Source organism: Haemaphysalis longicornis, unplaced genomic scaffold (assembly GCF_048455015.1).
Source record: "Haemaphysalis longicornis isolate Haplotype H1 unplaced genomic scaffold, Haemaphysalis longicornis Haplotype H1 scaffold_27, whole genome shotgun sequence".
NCBI classification, from domain to species: Eukaryota; Metazoa; Arthropoda; class Arachnida; order Ixodida; family Ixodidae; genus Haemaphysalis; species Haemaphysalis longicornis.
The window spans coordinates 570,275-595,394 of record NW_027526325.1 but is presented as its reverse complement, the minus strand read 5'-3'; the positions used below and the strand labels follow the sequence as shown (position 1 = coordinate 595,394).

General features: G+C 51.1%; 1 protein-coding gene across 4 annotated transcripts in view; it reads left to right on the top strand.

Moving 5' to 3' along the window:
- The window catches only part of LOC144172915 (pancreatic triacylglycerol lipase-like), a 356,275-nt gene that overhangs the window by 62,989 nt on the left and 268,166 nt on the right, over positions 1–25,120 (top strand). The gene's annotated exons all lie outside the window — the stretch shown is intronic.

The window sequence follows — 25,120 nt, the reverse complement described above, 5'->3', positions numbered from 1 at the left end:
GATGTGTAATTTACGCTGTATGTTAACCGGGGGATTCGGGATGCCAGTCATGTCCTATTCAGAGAGACAGTTGCCCGCCCGGAACCTATCAGAGAGCTACTCCAAAATTCCTGATCAATTTGACAGCAAAATCCTGCGCCTTGCATGTGTCTGGAAATACTTCATAAAAATTGTTTCCCTTTCTCGAGTTACGTTTATAGCCCCATTCTCTATGGGGAGCATTGAAGTCACCTAGTACGATGACCTGATTGCCCTTCGATTTCTTGAAATTGGGCCCATCTGCCCGCGAGGGGGACTCGAGCGAGTAAATGCGTCGCCTAGGGGGTGGGTGTATTGCGTTAACGTTTAGTGTTTGGGGAGTTGGTGGCAGTGAATGCGTTGTATCAGCAGCATCTTGACGTAGTCAGGGATATAAGGCGCGTTCGTAGCCTCCCATTCTGTGTCGGCTTTGTGGCGCAGTGGGTAGAGCACCATGTACATTGCGTTCCGCCCGCAGGGTCGAGGGATCGAAACCAGGCGCCGGATAGTATTTTTTTTATATAGTGTAGGGGGAGGGGTGCGGACTACGACTACGGACGTCAACGCGGGTAACATCGTGAGTTACTGAAATGCTCTGCATTAATTTTTTAATATGTAGGCAGCATGCTCGTCCCACGCCGGGGAGCTGCGAATAGTGCGGCTAAGGCGCGTAGAGAAGCGACGGGAAATGCGTGTCCCTTGCTCAGTGTAAGACCACCGTGATTTTCAGGGTTGCGGGCAGCGAAAAATAGAACTATAGTCTCTACACAACGGTGATGCAAAGATTGAGCAATATAAAAAAAATTAGTAGTGGCTTAGCTCTGCTATGCCAGTACTCGAAGTCGTAAAAACCAGGGAAAATTTCGAGATAAACGGATTTTCGAGATAAGCAAAGTTGCGCTAATCGCCGGGAAAAATGAGCGCTCTTCAGAAAAATCACTACTACTTACCGGCTCTTCAGCGGCAGTTTCTAATCTTTCCTCTCGTGCAGGTTTAAAAGAGAAAAAAAATAACATACAAGAGACTTTAACCGGCTGGGTTTTGCCGCACTGCCATTTTATTTAGCAGAGAAAAACTGCCTAATGCTCGTCTGCTTTGAGGTCGTACTCGGGCCTAGGAAGGCGTCCTCCAGCTGCTTGACGCATCGAATCAGTCGATCTTCCCCGCCGCTCGGTTTGCGCAGATGAACGGAAATCACGCCTCAGGGAAAATCATGTGCACTGCACAAAGCGAACGAGACAAACTACGCCAAGCGTGGGCAGAGGGCCTCCCTGCTCAGCGCATGTGTCACATGACGTGCCACAGGGTTGCTTGACAAAGTTGATATGTCGCTGGGCTGAGACTTCGCGCACTTCGCGTTCGCGGAAAGCATCGACGTATGGCAGGCGCGGCTAAATAAGAAAAAAAATCGACGGACTTCAGGCGTGGCAGCATCGCGCGAATCTTGTGAAATGGTCCGGCGGCAGAATTTTCGTTCCACTCCCAGTCAAGATTTCGAGTTATCCGCAATCCGACCCAAAAATACTTCGAGATAAAGGAAAAAATATGCATGGGACGTATAGGAAAATGTTCGGTGCCGCGAAAAATTTCGACTTAGCCGATTTTTCGAGATATGCGAGTTCGAGTTAACGAGGTATTACTGTATATATGTAGCGTGAGCTAAGGTTCATCAATGCAGTCCAATCCAGTCCAGTCCAGTCCAGTCCTGTCCAGTCACTGCTCCTAGCGCATGCTCTGCACGATTCTTCACGAGCCACGCGAAACGGCTATCAAGCGGCTCCGGTGCAGCGTCAGACTTGGCTATACTGCGCAATTGAGGCGCACACCTTTGCATGCGCCGGCGCCAGTGCGCCGGCCGCGGCTATGACGCAGCACAATCCAACACAATCCACTTTAATCCAATCCAATCCAAGCCAAGCCAAGCCAATCCAATGTTCCTCGCGCTTGCGCAGAACGGCCCTTCACGGCACACGCGAAACTGCTCAACCTCGGCCAGTGTAGCTTACGCTACAAAACGAAAAGCAAGAAGTCATGATCATTCCCTTAGCAATAGCTACCCGTTCACAGCCAGTCAGCATAAACGAATATATACAGATACCCATTACTGCGTGGCCCCGACAAAAGCGCAGCGAAGACGCCGGTGCTATCCCTGTCGCGGTGGCCGTTCTTCACAGGGAGGCGAGAAGCAACAACGCTCGCGTTTTGAGATTTCACAGAACAGTAATGATCTCCAGGTCGTTGTAATTTATGTGGAGCCCACCACCATCGCGCGCCTTATAGCCCAGGTGCAGCTTCAGCGTGTTACAGTCCCAATATTTGATTTTTTTAAAGCGCACTGAGCGCGCAGTGCAGGTCGCGTTGACGTCATGCATATACATGGTACACCGCGCAAGACGCCAAGTAGTCACAGCCACGGAGCAAGAGTCACAGCCATAGTTACTAAGAAACTCTTTGGCAACAGCTTCAGCAGGCACGGATGCGCTATCTCACCGCTACCTCAGCTCGCTTCGAAGCGCGCTTTTCGCAGCCTCCTAAACTTGATAACGTCTTGGGCAATGGGTGAGACTGTCCAGTTTGTGTTGTCTGTTACAGTAAAAGGGCCATTTTTTTCTTTCACGTTCTCAAGAGAACGTTGAAAGTCAGTTTCAAGGAAGTGACAAAATCTTTCATTCGTGGCAGGCATTCAATTCATCTGCATGGGTATTTCCAGAGTTCCGAAGAAAGCAAGAGCGCATTAGAGACAAGTATACAAACACTTGCACAAGTGTTTGTCAAGTTTTTCTCGTGTCCCGACTGATGCTCTGTTTTCTTTTAAACTTATGTGTAGATCAGCGCAACTTCCTTCTCTTGTTTCGTGCGTCATTTTCTGGTAATTACTGATGGCATTACTGGAAGTTAATTTTTACCAAGTTTTTAAAGTTTTTCTGACGTGTAAATTTCGAATAAGGCACAACTGAGTATTTTTTAGTATTTACTTTTTCTGCACGTTTTAACAATAAATCTCCGGTTTCACAGCGCAAAAAGTGCCCAAAAAATACTGATAAATTATCATACATATGTGAAAAAGCTTCTTTGTTAGATGAATTTTTCTGTTTTGTGTAATTTTTGGTTTATTGAGGAAGGCCGCTACATTCAAGGCTACCAAGGCGTCCAACCATGCACTATTTTATTTATTTATTTGAAATGTTCACCAACAGCGCTGTGCCTTTTCGGTTGAGGCAATGGGTAAATGAGGAATATAAGGCATACAGAGTTGCAACATATAAGTATGGGTAGTACATAAAAATCGGCTAAATAAATGTGTATGTATACAGGGTGTTTCAGGGAGAATAAGTAATTTTAAAAATGTCATTTATTTTGAAGTTCAATTGTTTTTTCCTTGCACTAAGTATAAGGGGCCTTGGCGGGTGCGATAAATTCGGTTCCAATTGCTATTTAGGGCAATATTTAACTAGACTGTATTTTTTACCTTTTTACTTATTCTTAGTACGTGTTTGGATGTAATGAGTAAATTGTAGAGGATCATGAGTCCATCCTGCATCGATTATTAGATTTCCTATATTTTAATTGCGTGCAGAGGAAGAGTAGGGATCAATTTGAAGGTGATCACAGTAGCATCGATTAGCCGGCCTTCCAAACTACACCGCGGCCGTTTCCAGAACTTTGGAGATACAGGTAGCAATGTCTTCTTCCTCTCGTTGTCTATTTCATGATACCACCCTAATTCAGCCCGTAACGCGGCGCTGCTGCTTTATTTGACCCCCGAGCGATCACCTTCAAATTGATTCCGATTGTAGATCGCTCAGAATATCAGCTCCCCGGTTGCGCGCAAAGGGCTGCGGGCGGCAGCTGAGCGCCACCCGCAAGCTAATGCCTGTCGCAGCTGTGCATGTGCCACGCATCCCACGCGCGCCGCACTTTGTCTTCGGCCCGAACAGAGGCAAGGCGCACCCGAACAGGCGAAAGGCATCCGATAGGCAAATTGGTAGATTACAAAGTCATTATTTCCTTTTACGTTCTTTGTGCACGAACCATGGCCGCCGCACGCAAACGGCGGCAGGTCACGGCCGCTCTCGGCAATCGGGATGACTAGTCACATTTGGGCGGGCGAGGAGGTTTTAGCGGGTGATGCACCCGATGCCGCTTGCCTCTTTTCTGTCCGAAAGATAAAGCGCGGCGTGCGTGTGACGTGTACATCTCCGAGTGATATGAGCGTGTGGGCATGACTTTGCAGCGCTCAACTGCCGCCCGGACTGTTGCGCATATCTGTAGACCTGAGGTTCTGAGCGCTGTGGCTCTGCACGCAATTATAATTTCGGAAATGTAATAATCGAAACCGGATGTACTCATGATCATCTACAATGTCCTCATTACAACGAAGCACCTGACTAGAATATATTTAAAAAGCTAGAAAATTCTAGTTATAATTGTTCCCCCAATAGCACTTGGTACCCATTTTATAGCGGCCGCCACGGCCCCTGATTCCTCGGCACAAGAAAAACAATTTTACAGCAAAAGTCGTCACTTTTTAAAAATTGCTTAAGCTTCCATGAAACACTCTTTATACGAAAGTTGAGAGTGATCAAAGAAGGCAAAAACGTTTTCTGGACAAGACATCAGAGGTCCTGTGCAAGTATGAATTTACGTTCACATTTGACCGGCCAATTACCCGCAGAGGCACAACACCGTTGGCGTTCGTAGCTCTGCGATTTTGAGACCATCTTGAGTTCTAGAATATTGTTTTGGTTGTCTCTAAGCTAAAAAACGTTTCCGTGCGCTTGTATCTAGCGACGCATCATCGAAATCACGATTTATTTCTCGTTAGCCAGTTGTTGACTCTCAACATACGTGCACGTGAGTGCCCATCGCCAACCTCAGCATTGTCCACATAAATGCGTTTAACACCTTTATAGGTCTGGAGCAGAAACTAAGCCTGGTCAGCGCGTTGCCGTCGATTAATTTTACACCGCTTTTCAAAAATTATTTTCGGTTTCGAGGACAGCTGCAATATTTTGAGCGTTACAGAAGTAATTAAAGGTTCCGAAATTCACTTGTGGTACTGAGCACAAAGGCGCGGATTGGATTCCCGGCCGACGCGGCCGCTTTCCTGATGGAGGCGAAAAGCAACAATGCCCGTGTGTTCGAGATTTCAACGCACTTTAAAGATCCCCAAATGGTCAAAATTAATCCGGAGCCCTCCACTACGGCGCACCCCATCACCTGAGTAGCTTCGGTGCGTTAAACCCCAGAATCAATAAGTCAATGAATCAATTGAGTCAATCAATCAATCCAATTTTACACGATTCCCCCTGGGAGCCTGTGATCCGTGCCGGCTTTGAAATTTGTTTTTTTATTGTGGGAAAGCTTTTTCTAGCCCGCATTATCTTCACATATTTATTACTTGTCTAAAAAAGGGAGGGGAAACAGGGTCTCAGATAAAGAATGTGTTGGGAAGCGAGCAAATTAGTCATAGAGAAACGGGGTTGTACTTCCTTAAAAGTGATCGCCTCCGGCGAAAGCGGAGGGTTTGGACGAGATTCTTTGAGCATTGGGGGTTGCGTGGAATAGGGGAGGAATCTAATAGGGTGTCTGGTAGTGACGCTGTGTGACCTCAAGCGAGGCTTGCGGGAACGTCAGAGGGGCGGCAGACAGGGGCTGGTCGTACGAGGAGTGCGGCGCTGTCATTGCGATGTGACTGAAGCTAATAGCAATAGGAAAAGAAAAGCAAAACATAGTACACAGCTCTTGCACATATGAGAGGGAGGGTAATTTCTAAATGAGGAAAGTTGTTTTTTCAAAGAGAATATAGGAGATTTTCCGCAAGCACGGTGCACGAGAAACACTGCAATGTGTTCAAAGGCTTTTAACCAAAAACCGATGACCATAATAAAGCTAAATACAGTGCAACGGCGGCGTAGGTGATGATGCGTACGGACTTGGCAAAAGTAGGGAAAAGTGGAAGTGTGTGTGCGTGCATGCGGGCGTGCGTTTGATTTTTAGGATAGCGAATATGGGAGGAAAGAAATCCAGCACCTAGTAGAGAAGTCCTAGGGGAGTAGGTGGAGTGCTTTCCATTTCATTTCATTTCATTTATTGGCGCATTGCATAGCCCAACAGACCTGACGCTGAATTCGAACAGGCCGTGTGTGCCACGAAGGCTATTTTTTCCTTGTCGGATCGGTGTACGGAAATTTGCCAATATCCTGACCTGAGATCGAGAGAGAGCAAATATGAAGTAGAATGAAGGCAGTCGGTAGCGTCATCGATGGGCGGTAGGCGATTTACGTCTTTTTTGGTTACAGCATTGAGACGACGATAGTCGGCACACAAATGCCATGCATTATCTTTTTTCTTGATCAGGATCGCGGGTGCGGCCCAGGGGCTTGAGGACTCGCGGATCACCCCTTTGCTTAGCATCTCTTGCGCCTGGTCATTAAATATTTTCCGTTCGGAAGGCGACACTCGATATGGCTTTTGGCGTGCAGGGGTCGCATTGACGGTGTTGATTCGATGCCGGAGCCGGGACGCGGGAACGGGAAAGGAATGATCGCCCTGTTCAAAGTCGAAAGTCGATACAGAAGGAGTGAGCGTTTTGAGTAATCCGCACTGTTCGACGGATCATGCGCTTAAAGGCTGGGGTTGTGGTTCACCACTTGAATGGCGACGTTGACTTGTTCGTCGAAGCTGGTAATCTTGAATCCACAGGGAAGAACTACTGGCTCACTAGATGCATTCACCGGCCATACTAGACTACGTCCGTCTGTGGCCTCGACCAGAGCTCGGGGTATGAAAATCCTCTTCTTGACCATGTTGTTCGCATCGTCTACAATTTAAATCGTGCAGCTTTCCGAACGAAGACGAGCAGAGTTGACTGGAACAAACGAAGCTGCCATAGCTGGTAACAGGGTATGTTCAATAAACGAAAGCACACCTGCGCTGGTCTCGCTGGGATCGTGAACTGTTGTGGGCAGAAGTTTCGCTCGGAAAGAAAGTTTGCCAGTACCACAGTCGAGCGTAGCTCCGCTGTCGCGTAGGAAATCTATACCCAAAATAACGTCATGGGTAGCTTGCGCCACCGCAATAAACTACGTCCGCAATGCCTGTTCACCAAGCGTAACTGTCGCGGAGGAGGAGGAGGAGGTAAACTTTATTTAGTCAAGCTCTGTTACGGGGACGTGGTGGCCGCTGGCTTTAGCCTGGCGGCGACAATGGCAGCCCCATTCGTCAGTGAGGCTTGAACCTCCGGATCAGAGCTGCCCAGCGCCCTCTCCCAGTGCTCGTCGCAGGTGATGGAGGGAAAAGGATCATTCGGATAAGCCCACATGGTGTGGGATAAGGTGGCGGGAATGCCGCATGATGGTCAGTTCGGGGAGGGAAATAAGGACGGAAGAATGCGATGGAGCAGCGCGCGACAGGGGAGGCTGCCTGTCTGCAGAAGGCGCCACGTGCGTTCTTGCACGTTGTCGAGACTGACGTGAGCAGGGGGATATACACGGCGGGCGAGGCGGAAATGTGTCGCTATGTCGTGATAGCTGAGTAGGCTATCTCTAGCTGATCTGGCACCGTGCGAGGGGACGAGGCTGGGGCCGGCTCGGAAAGTGAACCCTCGAGCAGCAGAATGGGCCGCCTCATTACCTCCTAGCCCGGCGTGAGCAGGTGTCCAGATCAGTTCTACTGAGGTGGAGGGGGGATTTTGAGAGAGAAGTTTGAGTGCCTGTGGGGATACGAGCCCCTTGGCAAAATTTTGAATGACCGTTTTCGAATCGGAGATCAGAATTGTGGGAGTCGGCCGGTGCGTTAAGGCAAGCGCTATTGCCGCCTCCTCCGCCGTTGCAGGATTGATGGTGCGGACAGAAATTGAGTCAACTGGCGGGGCATTAGGGCGGTCAATGATTGCTACCGCATACGCATCATAGTGGTGGTAGTCAGCCGCGTCCACATAAAGAATGTCCGGTCGGACGGGGAGTCGCTTATTGAGCGCGCGCACCCTTTGCTCCCGCCGCCCGCTGTGGTAAGTTGGGTGCATATTTCGCGGGAGTGGGCGAACCAGTATATTAGAATGGATATTCGGGGGGAATTGAAGCTTGCTGTCGGTGATTAGTGGAGCTCGTAAGCCGAGTTTTCCCAGAATGTGCCGTCCAGTAGAGGTGCCTGATAGCCGTTGCAGATGACCTATGCGATGGGCCTCCACCAGCTCCTCCGCGAAGTTGTGCATTCCCAAGCTCTCAAGTCGGGCAGTGGAAGTGTACAAGGGGACCTGTAATGCAGCCTTGTAGGCTTTCCTGATGAGACAATCAATTTTCTTCATTTCAGTGGGAGTGACCTGAAGGGAAGGCAGTGAGTATGTGATGCGGCTTACGACAAAAGCCTGCACCAGTCGCACTCTGTCTTCCTCCTTAAGCCCTCTGTTCCGGGCGGTTATGCGTCTAATGAGGCCAATTGTTTGATTTACGTGCGAAGAGAGTTGTGAAATGTACTGAGTGTTAGCCCGGTTACGCTGGATTAGAAGACCGAGTATACGTATGGTGTTTACCACCGGGACAGTGATGTCACCAATTTTGATTTGTATATCCGGGACGGACCTGGAGCTGCTTTTTGCCGGTAAAAGAAGGAGTTCAGATTTAGTAGGGCTGCAGTCAAGTCCGGCTGCGTGCGCTTCCTCGATGACAATTTGTGCTCCAGTTTGTAAAGTTTCCTCTATCTGTGCATCGCTGCCTCCAGACATCCAGAGAGTGATGTCGTCCGTGTAAAGGCTGAATTTAAGGCGAGGAATTTTCTCAAGTCTCTGGGGGATGTTGAGAATTGCAAGATTAAAGAGTAGAGGGGAGAGAACGGCGCCCTGAGGTGTGCCAATAGAGGGAATATTGATTGATGGGGTCCGAGATTGTTTCCAACCTGAATAACCGCTGTGCGTGACGTGAGGAAGCTTGGCACGTAGTTGTAGATGCGTTCTCCCGGGGATACAGCAGTTAGTCCCTGCATAATAGCCGCATGGGAAACCCGGTCAAAGGCCTTCGTGAGGTCAAATGCAAGGATGGCAGCCGTGTCCACTTTAGATGCTGGAGTGATGACTTCGTGAAATAATTGAAGTGAATATCCTGAGTTGATAATCCAGAGCGAAAGCCAATCATTGAATGAGGGAAGGCATTGATGGAGGTGAGATGTTTCGTTAGCCGGGCATGGATTACGTGCTCAAGAACGTTACCCATGCACGACGTAAGTGATATCGGCCTGAGGTGATCCACGCTGAGAGGTTTTCCTTGTTTGGGGATGAGAGAGATTTTTGCGTGCTTCCACGACTGGGGTAGGGTGCCTGATGTCCAAAAATGATTAAAAAACTTGGTGAGAGTCGAGATTGAAGGATCGTTCAAGTTACATAACATTTTGTTAGTAATTCCGTCTGGTCTCGGGGCTGACCCTGGGCGGATGTGGAGTAGAGCAGCTCTTACTTCCGCCTCCGTGATATCAGCGTCAAGTTCAGGGTTGGCCGTTCCGTGGCAGAGAGGTAGATCCAGTTTCTCCCCTTGCCGCGGAACAAGCCCCGACAGCGCGCGGACGCTCGCCCCCGACACCGCGGAAATGAACGTTGCATGCGATCACACGCAAACATAACTTTGTGTGCAAGGCGACTGTTGTCCACTAAAGCTAACGCTTCCACACCGTTCACAGCAACAATTACGTTGTTTTTCGACATTATTACAGGTGGGGGAATTGGTGAAAGCGACCGTCTCGCGACCTCACCCCCGTGGGTCGCAAAAGCTAGTTTCTCAGCGTCGGCGAGCCTCGCTTTCCGCGTGGCGAAGGTGATCGGGTTTGGTGCGTACGTGGGGGAGAGAAGCTGCGGTCGGACACGGGCGAGTCGTTACGCATTTTGCTCGATTGGATGGACCGGTAGAAAGTGCAAGTCGGTACAGCCGTTTCGTAAGGTGGGTTGTTGCGCATTGCCGTAGGTGGTCTCGCGAAGTATCCTTGAGGCTGCCGTGGGCGATAGCGACAAAAGCGGGATATAAGACCAGGCAAGTCGCAGTTATAGCAAACAGGAGGCGGCATCCTTGGAGAGGTCGTCTGTCGTCAGCGGGTGGTCGGCGTAGGCGGCCACTGTTCGGAGATACAAGCCTCCGGAACGGGGACCGATCAGCGCGGGCGCCAGAGCGTTCATCCCGAAAATCAGTCGGCCGACACTTCGAACTGTTTTCACACCAGGGCATCGGAGGCCCTTCTGCTGACTCTAGCAATGCACACTGATGGCAGACGGGGTGGACTGGAGCGGGACAATGATGGCAGGGCGTGTCGCGGCAGTCGCTTTGCTGGCCAAGCTCTTTCCTGATAATTCTGCGGACCAGGGACGTGGTATCTTCGGAAGGGCTCCGATTGAAGTCCACACTCGCACGGTGGTGACGTTTGCTAGATGACCGAACGTGGGTGCAATTCGACGCATTTTAAGTGCCTCAAAAGCCCTGCAGTGGCGCACCACGTGCTGTGCGCACGCAAGGTCCTGCTTCGTTATGGAAAGGTTGTACGCGTCCTCAGCAATTCCCTTGAGAAGGTGACCCACCTGGTCCTCATCGGACATGCCGCCTTTAACCAAGCGGCACAGCTTCAGTACTTCCTCGATGTACGCTGTGCAGGTCTCTCCAGGAACCTGGGCTCATTGCCCGAGGGTTTGTTCAGCCTTTTTCTTTCTGGCGCCTGAATCTCCGAAACACCTCTTCATCTTCGTAACAAAGTTATCCAACGTAGCCAACTTTTCCTCGTTGTTTTCAAACCACACAAGTGCAGGTTTGTCGAGAGAGAAGGCCACGTTGGCGAGCTCTGGCGCCGGGCCCCATGGATTGTACTTGCTGACCCTTTCATAATGTTTCAGCCAGTCTTCCACGTAATCTCCGGAGCCCTCCAAAAACATGCGTGGTTCGCTCTGGTGGGGCCAGACGCTCAACTTGCCTGGTGCAGCGGCATCAGTTTCTCGGGTGTTCGGCATGTCAGTCTGTCTGGGCGGTAGCCCAGAAATCCGCTTGCTCTGTCAAAAGTCGTCCGTTGTTTCCAGGGGGGTGTGGATACCCAGCACCATACTAATTGACACGGTCGTAGGGGATGAGATTGGCTTTATTAAAGATGAGATGCGCAGGGAATTCGTAGGCGGGGAGCGGTCAGCGCACAGCGCGTAGCGCGCAGCATCAACGTTTTCTTAATCTTCTACCACTCACGGCCGGTCAATTCGTTTTCGTTGTCTGCTCGCCTAGTTTCGTTGCGTCACTTTCAGTCGTAAAAATATTAACACCACGGGAAGGTCGCACGCTTTCCCGTGCGCGGTAGAGTTGCGCGCTATTGGTTGCTCGAGCGCTGAAACTTACGCGCACTGTCTGGGTAAACATCAACTTTACAAGCTGGTTTTTCTTACCGCATGGTACCAAAGACTATTGTCCTACTACTTTTTATTGGGGCGTTTTTCTAGCATGGAATGGTGCGTAGGGCGCACAGCATCGAGCATCCACGTTATAAGCACTGGCCAGTGGCGTACACTGGTTCTCTTCCCGAGTTTCTGGATGAAGGAAGTGCTCACAAAAATGTGAAAACGCAAGGAGAGCAAATGTACCAATTCAAATTAAAAATCAATTTTGATGCTCAAAATTTTAACAAAGTTCTATCCATCATTGGCGGCCTCGGTCCAGGCTATATTGCCGCGAACCAGGTATGGGTTTCTTTATTTATTGTTTGTTTTTACTGCCGGGCCACGCCCGGCTGTGTTATCTGCGTTCCAAGCGAAGCGCGTCTTCCATTCTTTACTTTTATGCCGCACGGGCTATCACATTCAGATAAGCAGACTGCTTTGCCCTAACGTCACTAGGGCAGAATACTCTTCTGTGATCTACAATGTTCTGGATGTGAATTGGCGGTTCCCAAAACACTTGCGCCGAAAGATAAAGCCTGCAGAGCAGACGCTGCGGCATTCGATCTCCGACGCTCGCTTGTGTACGTAACTTTGCTGACTGCTGCTTCGCCGCCCGTGTATAATTTGAGTTGTTAGGGGAGCACAAGTTCGCTCCGATAAACTTGTTTTTCTTGAAGACAGCTGCGTCGTCTTTGGCAACGTGACATCTGGTCGAGGTGCGGGGTACTAAGCCTTTATGCTCGCTACGACATATGGAAGCCGCGAAGCCAGTCCAACCAGAGAACGCCGCCGACTGCAAGGATTGCTGCCCGAGTTCGGTATTCTGTCAAAAGGGCCCATGAGAAGGAACACTGCAACTAAAACCATGGTGCAAGAAACAACGTCGCCAATCGTCCTGCAGCAGCCCCGGGAACCGCCATCGTTCTGGGGAGCCCCCGCTGAAGACCCCGAAGAATGTTTGGAGAAGCTGGAGCGCGTCCGCATCTTCAACAGGTGGGACGACGAAGAAACTTTCCGGCATGTCTTCTTTTACTTAGAAGATGCTGCTCGAACTTGGTTCGAAAATCATGACAGCTCTTTGACCGACTGGACTCATTTCAAAAATGAGTTCCTTAAGATCTTCACTACCGTGGTTAGAAAAGAGCCAGCTGCGCTTTTGCTTGAAACTCGAACGCAGCACCCCAGCGAAGGTGTCGTGATCTTCGTTGAGGAGATGAAGCGACTTTTTGGCCGTGCGGACGATTGTTGCCGGCGCTATTAACTCGGGCTCACTACGCGAGACCATCCGTGCAGTGGTGCGGGAGGAGCTGCGGAATCTTTTTCCGACGACGACGCCAGAACCTAAAGTCGCTTCGCTGACTGACATGATACGGGAAGAAATACAGCAGGCTTTGGGAACACCTATGCAGTCCGAAGCACCCCGCGAGCCAGAGGCTATGACCTACTCCGCGGCTGTTCGTCGACCCCGCCCTGTTCCATCACGTCGTCAAGAGGTCGCGCCGTACCGCCGCCCAATGTCGCCCGCCCAACCCCCTGTAACCCGAAACCCGGCGCCAAGGAAGACCTAGGTGTGGCGAACGCCCGATAATTGCCCGCTGTGTTACCACTGCGGAGAGGCCGACCACATCTACCGCCGCTGCCCTTAGAAGAGGCTAGGTTTGCGAGGATTCTCCGTCGACGCACCTCGCCCTCTCCCTGGCCAACGACCACGTGAGATCGACGAGTATCTCTCTCAAACAAGCCGTGGCCCAGCCCGTTTCAACCGCTCGGCGTCGCCATACCCGTAACAATAGCCGAACCGCCGTAGCAATGCTGACTTCACCCGTGGAAGGTCCCCCAGCCCACACGGGGGAATCTGAAAGTAGCAACTTCTGGAGGTGAAGTTGCTCTACGGCGAAAAACCGAAAACCCTCCATCGACGCAGCGACTCGCTGAAGACCATGATTCACGACATGCCCCGACCCCGACGACCCAATGTAGCCCTGACGTGACCCCCGACCACGACGACAGAAAAACGGCGCGACGTGTACCCGACATGACCGAACCTGCCGATGAGAATACAACGAAGACCACGACGCACAGTGCCCGACCGTCAACTCGCAGAAGCCGAGATACGACGCCACGACGCACCCGGAACTCGAAGAAGGCAGCGTCCGACGTTCAGCTGTCCATCGACGGCTTTGAAGTAGTCGCCCTCATAGACACGGCAGCCGACTACTCAGTCATAACCGGACCTTTTGCGTGTAAGCTGAAGAAAGTTATGACCAGATGGGACGGTCCGCACATTCGCACAGCAGGAGGCCACCTCGTGACGCCAAGTGGAACGTGCACATCGCGCGTCACCATAGACAGCACAACGTACCCTGCGGCGTTCGTCATTTTGCCTAACGGCTCTCGCGACGTAATTCTTAGAATGGACTTTTTGACGGACAACGGTGCAATAATGGATCTACAGAGAAAGTCCATAACTTTTCCTCCGATCACTCCATGACGCCGGAACCGAACCCCGAACACCGTGCTGCATTTGGATCGCCGATGGTCATGTCACACTGCCACCCTGCGCAAGTTTAATGATCACCGTCTACTGTGAAGATGCTGTTCCTGACGTCGATGATATCGTAGAGAGTGACCAAAGGTTGCTTCTCCACCGCGGTGTCTTCGTTGCAAGAGGCATTGCGCGATTTACGCAACGTCAATCCAAAGTTTCGGTCAGTCATTTCAGCGAGGAATACCAGCATTTAAACAGGTGCGCTGCAATTGCGTTCCTCTAAGAAACGCAAGAAGCAAATGACGTGATCGCGGTTGCCGACTTTGAACGCACACGCGAAGATACCTTCAAGCTTCGGAATCCCTTCGACGTGAATCCGGCGTTACCGCAAGAAGAACGGAAGAAATTATTGGATTTGCTGCATCGCTACAGAGAGTGCTTTTCGTCGAACTCAAAACTACGTCAGACACCTCTAGCGAAGCACCAAATAATAACCGAAGACGGAGCCCGACCTACCCAACAGTCACCGTACCGCGTCTCTTCACACGAGCGGGAAGCCATCCGGGCTCAAGTCGACGGCATGGTCAGCGACGACATTATACAGCCATCGAAAAGCCCCTGGGCCGCGCCGGTCGTACTCGTGAAGAAAAAAGACGGCACATTAAGGTTTTGCGTTGACTACCGGCGACTGAACAAAATCACCAAAAAGGACGTGTACCCCCTCCCCCGAATCGACGATGCCCTCGACCACCTCTGCCACCCGAAGTACTTCTCATCGATGGATCTGAAGACCGGCTACTGGCAAATTGAAGTGGGCGAGAGAGACCGAGAGAAGAGTGAATTTGTAACCCAAGACGGCCTATACGAGTTCAAAGTGATGCCGTTCGGGTTGTGCACGGCGCCAGCAACGTTTCAACCAGTCATGGACACGGTGCTAGCTGGCCTGAAGTGGCACATTTGCCTCGTGTACCTCGACGATGTTGTTGTATTCTTCCGGTCTTTCAACGAACACCTTGCAAGGTTGCAGTCTGTTCTGGAGGCCATCCGTACGTCGGGGTTAACGCTGAAGCCTGAAAAGTACTGCTTCGCGTGCGTGGAACTCAAGTTTTTGGGCCATGTCGGCAACGCCGCGGGAGTCCGGCCTGATCCGGCGAAAATGTCCGCCATAGCGAACTTCCCAAGACCGAAAGTTAGGAAGGGCGTGCGGAGATTTCTCGGACTATGCGCATACTACAGGCGCTTCGTCGCAAACTTCGCCCGCATTGCAGAGCCACTCACCTGCTTTAAAAAAGATAGCACCCCTTTCAGCTGGGACAATGCCCAAGAAACAGCCTTCTGCAAGCTGAACAATGCCTGCAAAGCCCGCATGTGCTCGCGCATTTCAACGGAAACGCCGAAACGGAAATGCACACGGACGCCAGTGATATAGGCTTGGGTGCCGTCCTCGTACGAAAGGAAAGCGGGTGCGAGAAAGTAATCGCCTATGCCAGCCGTGGTCTGTCCAAGGAAGAGAGAAACTACTGAGCCCCTGAAAAAGAGTGCCTCGCGATTATATGGGCCATTTCAAAATTACGCCCATAAGTGTATGGAAGACCATTCAAGGTAGTGACAGACCACCATGCGCTGTGTTGGCTCGCTAATTTGAAGGACCCCTCCGGCCGTCTTGGGCGGTCGAGTTTGCGCCTGCAAATATTCGACGTTACAGTAGTCTATAAATCGGGAAGGAAACACTCTGACGCCGACTGCCTGTCCCGCGCCCCCGTCGACCCACCACCGCAAGACTGCGATGAAGACAGCGCGTTCTTCGAAGTCGTGACTGAGAGCGACCTAGCCGCCCAGCAGCGTGCCGACCCCGATCTACGCGTCATGATCGACTACCTCTAAGGATGCAACGTCGCCATGCCCAGGGCCTTCAAACGCAAGTTACCTGCATTCAGCCTGAAAAACGCCGTCCTCGTGAAGAAGAATTTCAGCCCCGGAACGAGAGCGAATTATGTTCTTGTCATCTCGGCACATCTTCGTGACGCAATTTTGGAAGCGTGCAACGACGACCCGTCTTCCGGACATCTCGGCACAGCTCGCACAATTGGGAAAATCAAGACGAAGTACTACTGGCCCCGCCTTGCAACCGACGTCACCCACTACGTCCGGAGCTGCCATGACTACCAGCGTCGAAAAGCGCCACCGAGACCCGCCGGACTTCTGCAGCAGATCGCCGTCCCATCTAGGCCCTTCCAACAGATTGGAATAAACATTCTGGGTCCGTTCCCTACATCCCGATCCGAGAACAAGTGGATTGTTGTAGCGACAGACTACATGACGCTTCTACGCAGAGACCGCCGCTCTTCCGAGGGGGACTGCACAAGAAGTCGCAAAGTTCTTCATAAGCCAAGTTGTGCTGCGACATGGAGCCCCGGAAGTCCTAATAACGGACCGCGGAATGGCCTTTACTGCGGAGCTGATGCAAGGGTATTACGCTACAGCAACACGGATCACCGTAGAACGACGGCGTACCACCCCTAAACGAACGGACTAACGGAACGCCTGAACAAGACAATCGCGGAAATGCTGTCAATGTACGTCGACGTTGTACATAAGACTTGGGACGAAGTGCTCCCGAATGTTACCTTTGCGTACAACACGGCTATCCAGGAAACTACGCAGATGACGTCGTTACAGATTGTCTACGGAAGACGGCTGACTACGATGCTCGACGCCATGCTTCCACACGTAGAAGACGACGCCCTCAACGCTGACGTCCAAGGATACTTTCAGCGTGCGGAGGAGGCCCGCCAGCTGGCTCGAGTTCGTACAGCGGACCAGCAGCTGGTGGATGCCGGGCGCTACTACCTCCGACGCCGAGACACCGAGTACCACCCTGGAGATCGTGTGTGGGTTTGGACTCCCATCCGTCGACCCGGACTAAGTGAGAAGCTTCTGCGACGGTATTTCGGGCCCTACCAGATTCTACGACGTGTTGGCCACCTTAACTACCAGGTGATCCCCGATCATGATTCCAGAACATCACGACGACGCACGCGGCCCGAAGCCGTCCACATCTTTCGCTTGAAACCTTACTACGCAAGATGACGGACTTTCTTTTTGATGTTGTTCGTTCGGTCTGTCTATTATGTTAGAATCGGGTCGATGCAGTCTTAGAGGTTGGGTAATGACGCGAACCAGGTATGGGTTTGTTTATTTATCGTTTGTTTTTACGGCCGGGCCACGCCGGGCTGTGTTATCTGCGTTCCAAGCGAAGCGCGTCTTCCATTCGTTACTTTTATGCCGCACGGGCTATCAGATTCAGATAAGCAGACTGCTTCGCCCTAACGTCACTAGGCTGTGATCTACTGTAATCTACTGTAATATACTGTAATCTTCTGTGATCTACAATGTTCCGGATGTGAATCGACGGTTCCAGAAACACTTGCGCCGAAAGATAAAAGCCTGCAGAGCAGACGCCGCAGCATTCCATCTCCGACGCTCGCTTGTGTACGTCACTTTGCTGACTGCTGCTTCGCCGCCTGTGCATTATTTAAGTTGTTAGGGGAGCACAAGGAATGCACTTTATAAGCGACCCCAAACCTTCCACCGCCGGCGGCGGCGGCGGCGGCGTCCGCAGTCCTCCTCTCTATATATAAAAAAAAAAAAACAGCATCCGGCGCCAGGTTTCGATCCGAGGACTTTGCGGCCGCAGCGCGACGCTCTACCGACTAAGCCACGGACGCGACGCTGATATCAGTGCTAGTAACGCGCCTTATATCTTTAACGCATTCAAACTACGTCGTCAACGGCGTGCGTTGGCGACTCAGCAGCGTTATAGCGGCTTGATAACTGCGTGGTCTACACGTGATACTACAAACCCGATGGAAGAGATGGAAGAGAAGGCGGCGAGGCGGTGGGCTGCGGGGGCCGAGCGCAAGCGCCGCAAGCGGGCCGACAACCGTGCATTCGCACTTTCACATTCTCCCCCTCGGGGAAATGCGGGGGAATTTTTTCTTGAAGACAACTGCGTCGTCTCTGGCAACGTGACAATGTAGTACCCTGTAACAAACTAATTATGCGCGGAGGGGGAAGGAGGGGGCCTGCCTTTGCCATCCACGAACGGAGCGTATGCATAATTTGTTTACCGTGCATCGCAATATGTTCCAGCTTATTGATGTCATGTTTAAATAGTAAACGAAAATTTCTTCCAGCATTAAGATGCATTCAGTCTTGTGATTTTCCCAACACACGTTTTGTAAAATTGTGGCGAAGGGGAATCGCCTACAGTCATTGGCATTGATAAGGGGCGTATGCTCTGTCAACCTTCCAATGCACAGCCCCTTTTATCATGTAGCCCCTGAGGTTCATGCGTTCGCGTTATTTTTCGGCACGTACTTGGATGTTTAGAATACCAAAAGAGAACACGGTTCCAATGAAGCATATAAAACAAGTAAAAAGGCTGCGAAGTCATGTACAGCGCCTCGAACAAAGCTGGCGTAAGCTGAGTAATCGACTCGTACAACTACACGTAACTTTTGTGCCTTTGAAAGGTTCAACTATCAGGTTTCGTCATTAACACCCATCTTGGTTCCAACATGATGTAAATACAAAAAAAGCAACTGTAAAACCCACAGTAAAACCCTCGTAAACTCTGGTATCCCCTGTGGGGCAGAGTGGTCCCATCGCAAACTGAGTATCCATATCGCTCGTCGTTTCGCATATGCTTTGCCGCTTAGAATCGAAAAAATTACGCCCACCTCCGCTCGCGGGAAACCTGGTGTGATGCGACGCTGAGGGGGTTCAAGCGCATGCGGAGAGCAACCGTCGACCGAAAGGCCGCCAGAGAGCGGCACACCGGTTATATGCGCAGCGCGCCCGAAGGAGAGGAGACCGCGGAGAGACAGAGTACTGCACATGCGCAGCACCGCTCGCAGCGCCGCCCACCGGCGGAGTGAGAGCGCGCTGGGCCGCACACCCGCAGATGTTGAGAGAGAACGTTCGCTCTCACCTGGGCACGCGCCGGCACCAGTGCGTCTGCTGCGGCTATGACGCAACACAATCCAACACAATCCACTTTAATCCAAAGCAATGCAAATCCAATCCAAGCCAAGCCAAGCCAAGCCAAGCCAAGCCAATCCAATCGAATCCAATCCAATGCCCCTCGCGAGAGAGTGTTCGCTATCGGAGAGGAGAAGGGGTGAGCGGAGGAGAATGCGGACGCCGACGACGATGGACGCACGCAGGAAGGACAGGGTCGCCTACAAGAGATGCTCTCAGCGTCGTATGTAAAAAATCAAAACATACCTCTCGCGAGGGGCACGATCAAATGCAGAGCATTTCCGCGGGGGGCGTGCCTGCAAGTCTTATGGATTACGTATTGGTTGTTGTTGTTGTAATTGTTGTCTTCCAGCGTAGACATTGTCGATGAAGTCGATGGTGAAACGTGAAACGTGCCGTGAACCCCCTGCCGCGGCTATTACGCAACGTGGAGAGGCTACGACGCAACGTGGCGCGGCTATGACGCAACACAATCGAACACAATCCACCTTAATCCAACCCAATCCAAATCCAATCCAAGCCAAGCCAAGCCAAGCCAAGCCAATCCAATCCAATGCAATCGAATCCAATCCAATGCCCTTCGCGAGAGAGTGTTATAGCGCCGAAATCGCGCCACCACATGAACGCGAACCGAACGCGGCGAGAGAGGGTGTTGCGAGCGGAGAGAAGGCGAGGAGGACGCGGGGGAGAGGGCGCACCTGTGGCCGACGGTTGAATGAGTCAAGGATATAAGGCGCGTGCGTAACCTTCCATTCTGTGTCGGCTCCGTGGAGCAGTCGGTAAAGTGCCGTGTACCTTGCGTTCCGCCCGCAGAGTCGTGGGATCGAAACCTGGCGCCGGAAGGTATTATTTCTTTATATAGTGTAGGGTGCGGACTATGTAGTGATGCGGACTACGGACGCCAACGCGGGTGACATCGTGAGTTACTAAAATGCTCTGCATTTAAAAAGTGTCTTTCCCGACTGCCGTCTGTTGCGGCAGCCAAAAGAACAGCACCCTGGCATTCTGGTATCCTCTATATTGCGTTGTACCACGTATTGTAATAAAAAACGCGCATAAGAGCGATGATGAAATCCGATTGCCGCGCGATCCCAGCCGCCGCTAACGGGGATAACCGAGCAGTTATGAAATTGGTCGCCACCGACCACGTGACCAAAATGGGCCAATGAACAGCGAGGCAGTTCGGGCGGCAGCGAAGTGGAAAGGATGGCGGTCCTTTCCGGCTTCCCGTGGCTTTAAATTGCGCCCATTGGTAGAGCCAGATAGAGCCATCTACACCGTGCTCCGCGAGTTGGGGACATTTAACGAACCGTCTGAGATAGAAAAGTCAGCGCTCCTGTTGTATCTTTCTCCGTGGTACCGTGCACAAAGGTCGGAATAAAAAAATCAGCGTACATTTTACTAGCATAGCCTATGGAACGTTATGCCGCCAGCGTTACCAGAAAAAATAACAAGAAATAGCGAGCGCACGTGAGCATGCGCCTCGTGGGGAGCGCCCGGCGTCCGCCAGCTCGACCTTCGAGAACACTCTGGCCAGCGTTGGTGGCGTGGTCTCTCGCGCGCTCTTCTCGCCGGTTCGCGTACATTGGCGCCTGAAGTGGGGAGCACAGACGCACAGTTCGCGGCGCCGACGCCGAGTTGGCGAGGCCGGTGACCCCGGTTTCTAGCGTGCGCTAATGCGGTCCACTTTGGGGGAAGCCTGCAGGCGAACTGCCAGGGGCAGCCAGTCGTGGAAAAAGTTCAGGGGCAAGTTTGGAAATCCGTGCGCGGTGCCGCGTCTCCGATGAAGGCCGCCAGTTCCGCTGCTTCTCCAGCCTTGCACCACGAGCGCAAGCTCCGGCAATTTTTCTTGTTTTCGCAGCGAAAATAAGCGCACTCTCTTGCATCCGGAATTTTTACTGCATTGTACTCGAAAGACCCTTTTTTCGTCCGCCAGCATCGTGTTTATGCATTTCTTTTGTCAAGTTAGCCTGAGCTCATCCCTGGCGTGGAAAGAAGTTAAAAATTGGTATAGTTTTTTAAGAAGAGGTTTTATATGTGTTCTGTGTCGCCCATGTTTCAGTGCTGTAATGCACACTGTAAGAATCATCTCCATGCCCTTCCGCGCGTAAATAAATATTTACCGAAAGCGAGAGCAGCAGCATTCACATATCAGACGGTATCATGCTGGAGTTATACCGTCTGAGGCAGCCGGTCCCTCTGCGTCAAGTATCTTTGACAGTGTGTCGCTTGGTACAACGCTCCGATCTCGCCGCAAATATTGCCCAGGTATTTGAGTTTATAATTGCTTTCCCCTCAACTTCATTGGAAGTTCACGCCAATTCACGAGCTGGGGTAAGCCCGCCATGCCTAGTTTTGACTACGTTTACTGCGTTGCATTAGCCTTGCCAGTTGGAAAAATAGTATATAAAAAGTAAACCCAGTTCCTCTCAGTATGAAATCTGCTAAAATCCTTGTGCGTAATGCGCCTTAGCGGGTAATTTTCACACGTTTTTTCGGGATCGTCCCATTGAAGCAGCATTTACAGCGGTTTCCTGTAGCCGTACCCCGTGAGTAGCAATGTATTGACAGCAGACAGCAATTCTGTGACGTTTACAACTTAACTGTGGGCTTAGTAACTCTGACAGCACATAAAACTCGGGGTAATGGTAGAGTCGTATTAGCGGCTAATTTTCATATAATTTATTTCACGACACTTTCGATAGCGCAGGAGCAGTAGCCGCTTCCTGTAATCGTGCTCCCTCCGTATACGGCCATGCTTCGCAGGGCCATGTGGGAAAGCAACAAAGACCGAGCCTGCACCGGTTTCCTTAAAGTGGGTTTCACCTCTAAACACGAATGCATAGCTGCGAAAACGTTTCTTTGGTGGAAATGTAAGCCGCCTTGTATCGAAATAGCCTAGCACCTCCTTTTATTTTTGACGCATTTTTTCTGTACTGGGCACGCTTTCCCTTCGGGACGAGGAAAGCTGCTCCGGAGGGACACGACACCGGCAGCGGAGAACGTCGAGGTCGACACTGTAACGCTACCGTCCAAAGTAAGTCTCAAGGGATCTTAGCGCTGCGTCCAACGACGCTTTCAAGCTGCTTTCCACACAGTGGCTGAGCTCGGGGTAGCCTGAAAAAAGGGGGGTGGTGGCGAAAACAATTATTGGACATTTGTTATCCGAAGAGCAGCCTCTATGAGTGGGGTCCTCAGTCCAGGACTCCAATGGCGGACGCTATCCGGCGGGCCTGCTCGATCAACCGTTGTTGGTCTTGCGGGGCAGTGCTGGATAGAGCAGCCTCCCAAGAGGAGAGGTTGGGAATGCGTATAGCAGTGAGCCCGTCTGGTGGACGGGGACACTCCCATACAGAGTGGCAATACATGAAACACGATGCTGGCGCAGCTGTGGATGACAAAAACGGGCTTTTAGGCATCCTGTATTATGAATTACGGGCTGCGAGAGAGTGCGCTTATTTTCACAGCGAAAACCAGAAATGTATTGTTTTTTTATTTTTATTTTTATTTTTATTCCGCTCTTCGAGCAGGGTCTTACCCAGGTCTCAGAAGCTGAGAAGCCTGTGGCAGACGAGGCTCCGGCCTCGTGCAGTCCGTGCCCGCTTCTCGCCACTTCTCAAAGCCGGCGCTTCGCGGAGCGCTGCGGCCACGCGCTCGCGTGTTGCCCCTAAGTGTGGATCGTACAGGCACGTCGGGGCCTCGGCAGTCACCTCTGCGAAGTTCCCGCTCGCAGCCCGATGTCTCACTAATGCAAAGTTCAAATCTCCCGCCAGCGCGCCAGAGAGGTAGTGGAAGCAGCCAACATCCTATGTACCCTTCACAGCTCTGTTAATGTGCCACCTGCGCCACTAAAAGAAATATATTTGGTTGGATTTTATGGCGCACGTGTCGGCAATGATGATGACTGAACCCAGGTTCTAACGCGTGCGATTACACCCCTTGAAATTGTTTTTTAAAGCGAAGCCTCAGTGTTCTCACTGGTGGCGTCTGTAACGCGAATCCGCCCTCCACGAAAGCAAGGTTTCTCTTACGATGATGATGATTGTGGATTGAGTGTTGCAGAATCAGAACGCTTCCCTGCGAAGCTTGGCGGCAGTTCCACTTAAGGCAGAGGGAGGACGGGACGCAGGCGTGACGCAAATAGGCGCAATGTTACGCTGCCAGGTGAACAGCGACAGCTGCTACCCGCAGGCCGACGTAGCTGAGAGGGGCGTTGCCCTGCATCCCGTGAAGCTGTTAGCCGCAAGACGTTAGGCCGAACTTCCCATTTCGAGGTTTAAGACATTAGGCCTAACGTCACATCTTAGGGTTCGACACCTCGAACCACTGCTCGCTGAGCGCCAAGCAGCAGGCACAGCACTCTAAGAAATAAGGGTGAGAAAAGGGAGGAAATCCTGCTTTTCCTCCCTTGCGCCCTTCCGTTCCTCCCCTCCAATAATGAGACGTTGCGCGCCCTCTTTCGGAAGCCTTCAGAGGGAGAGAATTTCCTCCCTCCGGCGGCACGGGGAGAACGGGGAGGAGTGGGGTGTGGACGACTCTTCAGCGTTCAAGCGTACGCTTTTGGCGTTTTCTCGTTTATCGTAGCGTAGCTTATTTATAATTTTTTAGCGTAGCTTATTTAGTGACGCTAGCGCGAGCGGCTGCGTCGTTCGGCGGCAGCGCGTCGACACGCAATAGAGGGCGAGTAACCGCATGAGACCGGCGAAGTCGCGCGCAAGTCGCTGCGTCGACGGGCGTTGCTGGACACGTATGACATCCTGTTGAAGTCGTTTATGAGCAGTTATTGTCCTTGAACTGCAATTATCCAGACTTTAGCTTTAGCCCCCCCCGCCCCCCCAAAAAAATCGCTTGTCGTCATTAGTTATTGCTAAGTATGTTGGCGGGCAAATATTTAAATGCTGCGAATTATATCTCGAGCCATCACGGTCAAATCAGAACAAAATAAGATAGGATGATAAACGAAGACGCACCTCGTACAACTTCTTTACTTGCTACTTGATTTAACCTTCATGCTGTGTACCGACTGCACGTTCAGGAATTGAAATTGTAAGCAAAACAAATTTCAGCGCTGCCGTAACACTGCGGTTACCGTGGAACGTCATTTGTACGTTGAAAGGAAAGGTACTCTGGCACTCTGTCTATACCCTGTAAAAAAACTGTCAAACTCTCGCCTAAAAAAAAAAAAAAAACGAAAAGGGCTTTGCCAGGATTCGAACCACGGACCTTCAAAGTATAAGTCCGGCTCGGAGCCGCTCGACCACACGAACTTTTTTTTTTGTATTTATTGCCTGTCTTTGACAATTCACAACAGATTACATCTCAACACTGCAAATATGTACACATACAAGAGGTGCAGTTGCCAGCCCCTACAGGGCTGACTTTGTCCATTTAAAATGGCCTCATATTGATTAGTTGCTCTATTTGCGGCAGCCAATCAGGTAGTTCCTGGTGGAACTTAATAACTTCAACAAATCGCCCAATGCTCTCTTTGAAATACTCCCTTGCACATCGCGCATCAACATCACTGTACAACCTTTCTGTACGAGAGCGCCATATACTATGGAGACCCAGTGCCATGACTAAATCGTAAGGCACTCCATCCTCATTGTCTATTGCAAGGAAACGTATACCGTGAGGATCTAGAGGAAAATCTTTGTGTAATGTCCTCTGTAGCACATCCCAAAAATATACTCCCTCCCAACAATGCAAAAATACATGATCTATTGTCTAGGGGGATTTACAACTAAAACAATCTGTCCCCCATGGTACGAATAACCCCCTTTCTTCCATAAATGTTCGTACTAATAATGTCCATGTATGTAACCTAAACATAAAGGATTTGACCCCTGGTTGAATCTGCATTCTTTTAACCCTCTTAAGCACATCGCTACCGGGCCTTCCAAAGTACATAGCCCTGTACATGGGAACAGGGAACACAACATCGACAATATCATGATACAATTTCTTACGCGCAACCGTACCTAAATACTCTTTCGAAAATCTTGCGTTTAAAAACTTTACGCTGGCCACGACCTCCTTAAAATATCCAAAGATACCTCCCGTCATGTATTCAGTCGTAATCACAAAATCGGGGAGAACCCTGCCTAGCCTTAATTGACACACTGTACGAAGAAAAGGGTCCCTTACTTCTCTCAAAAAAAGAAATCTATTTACTAGTTGTC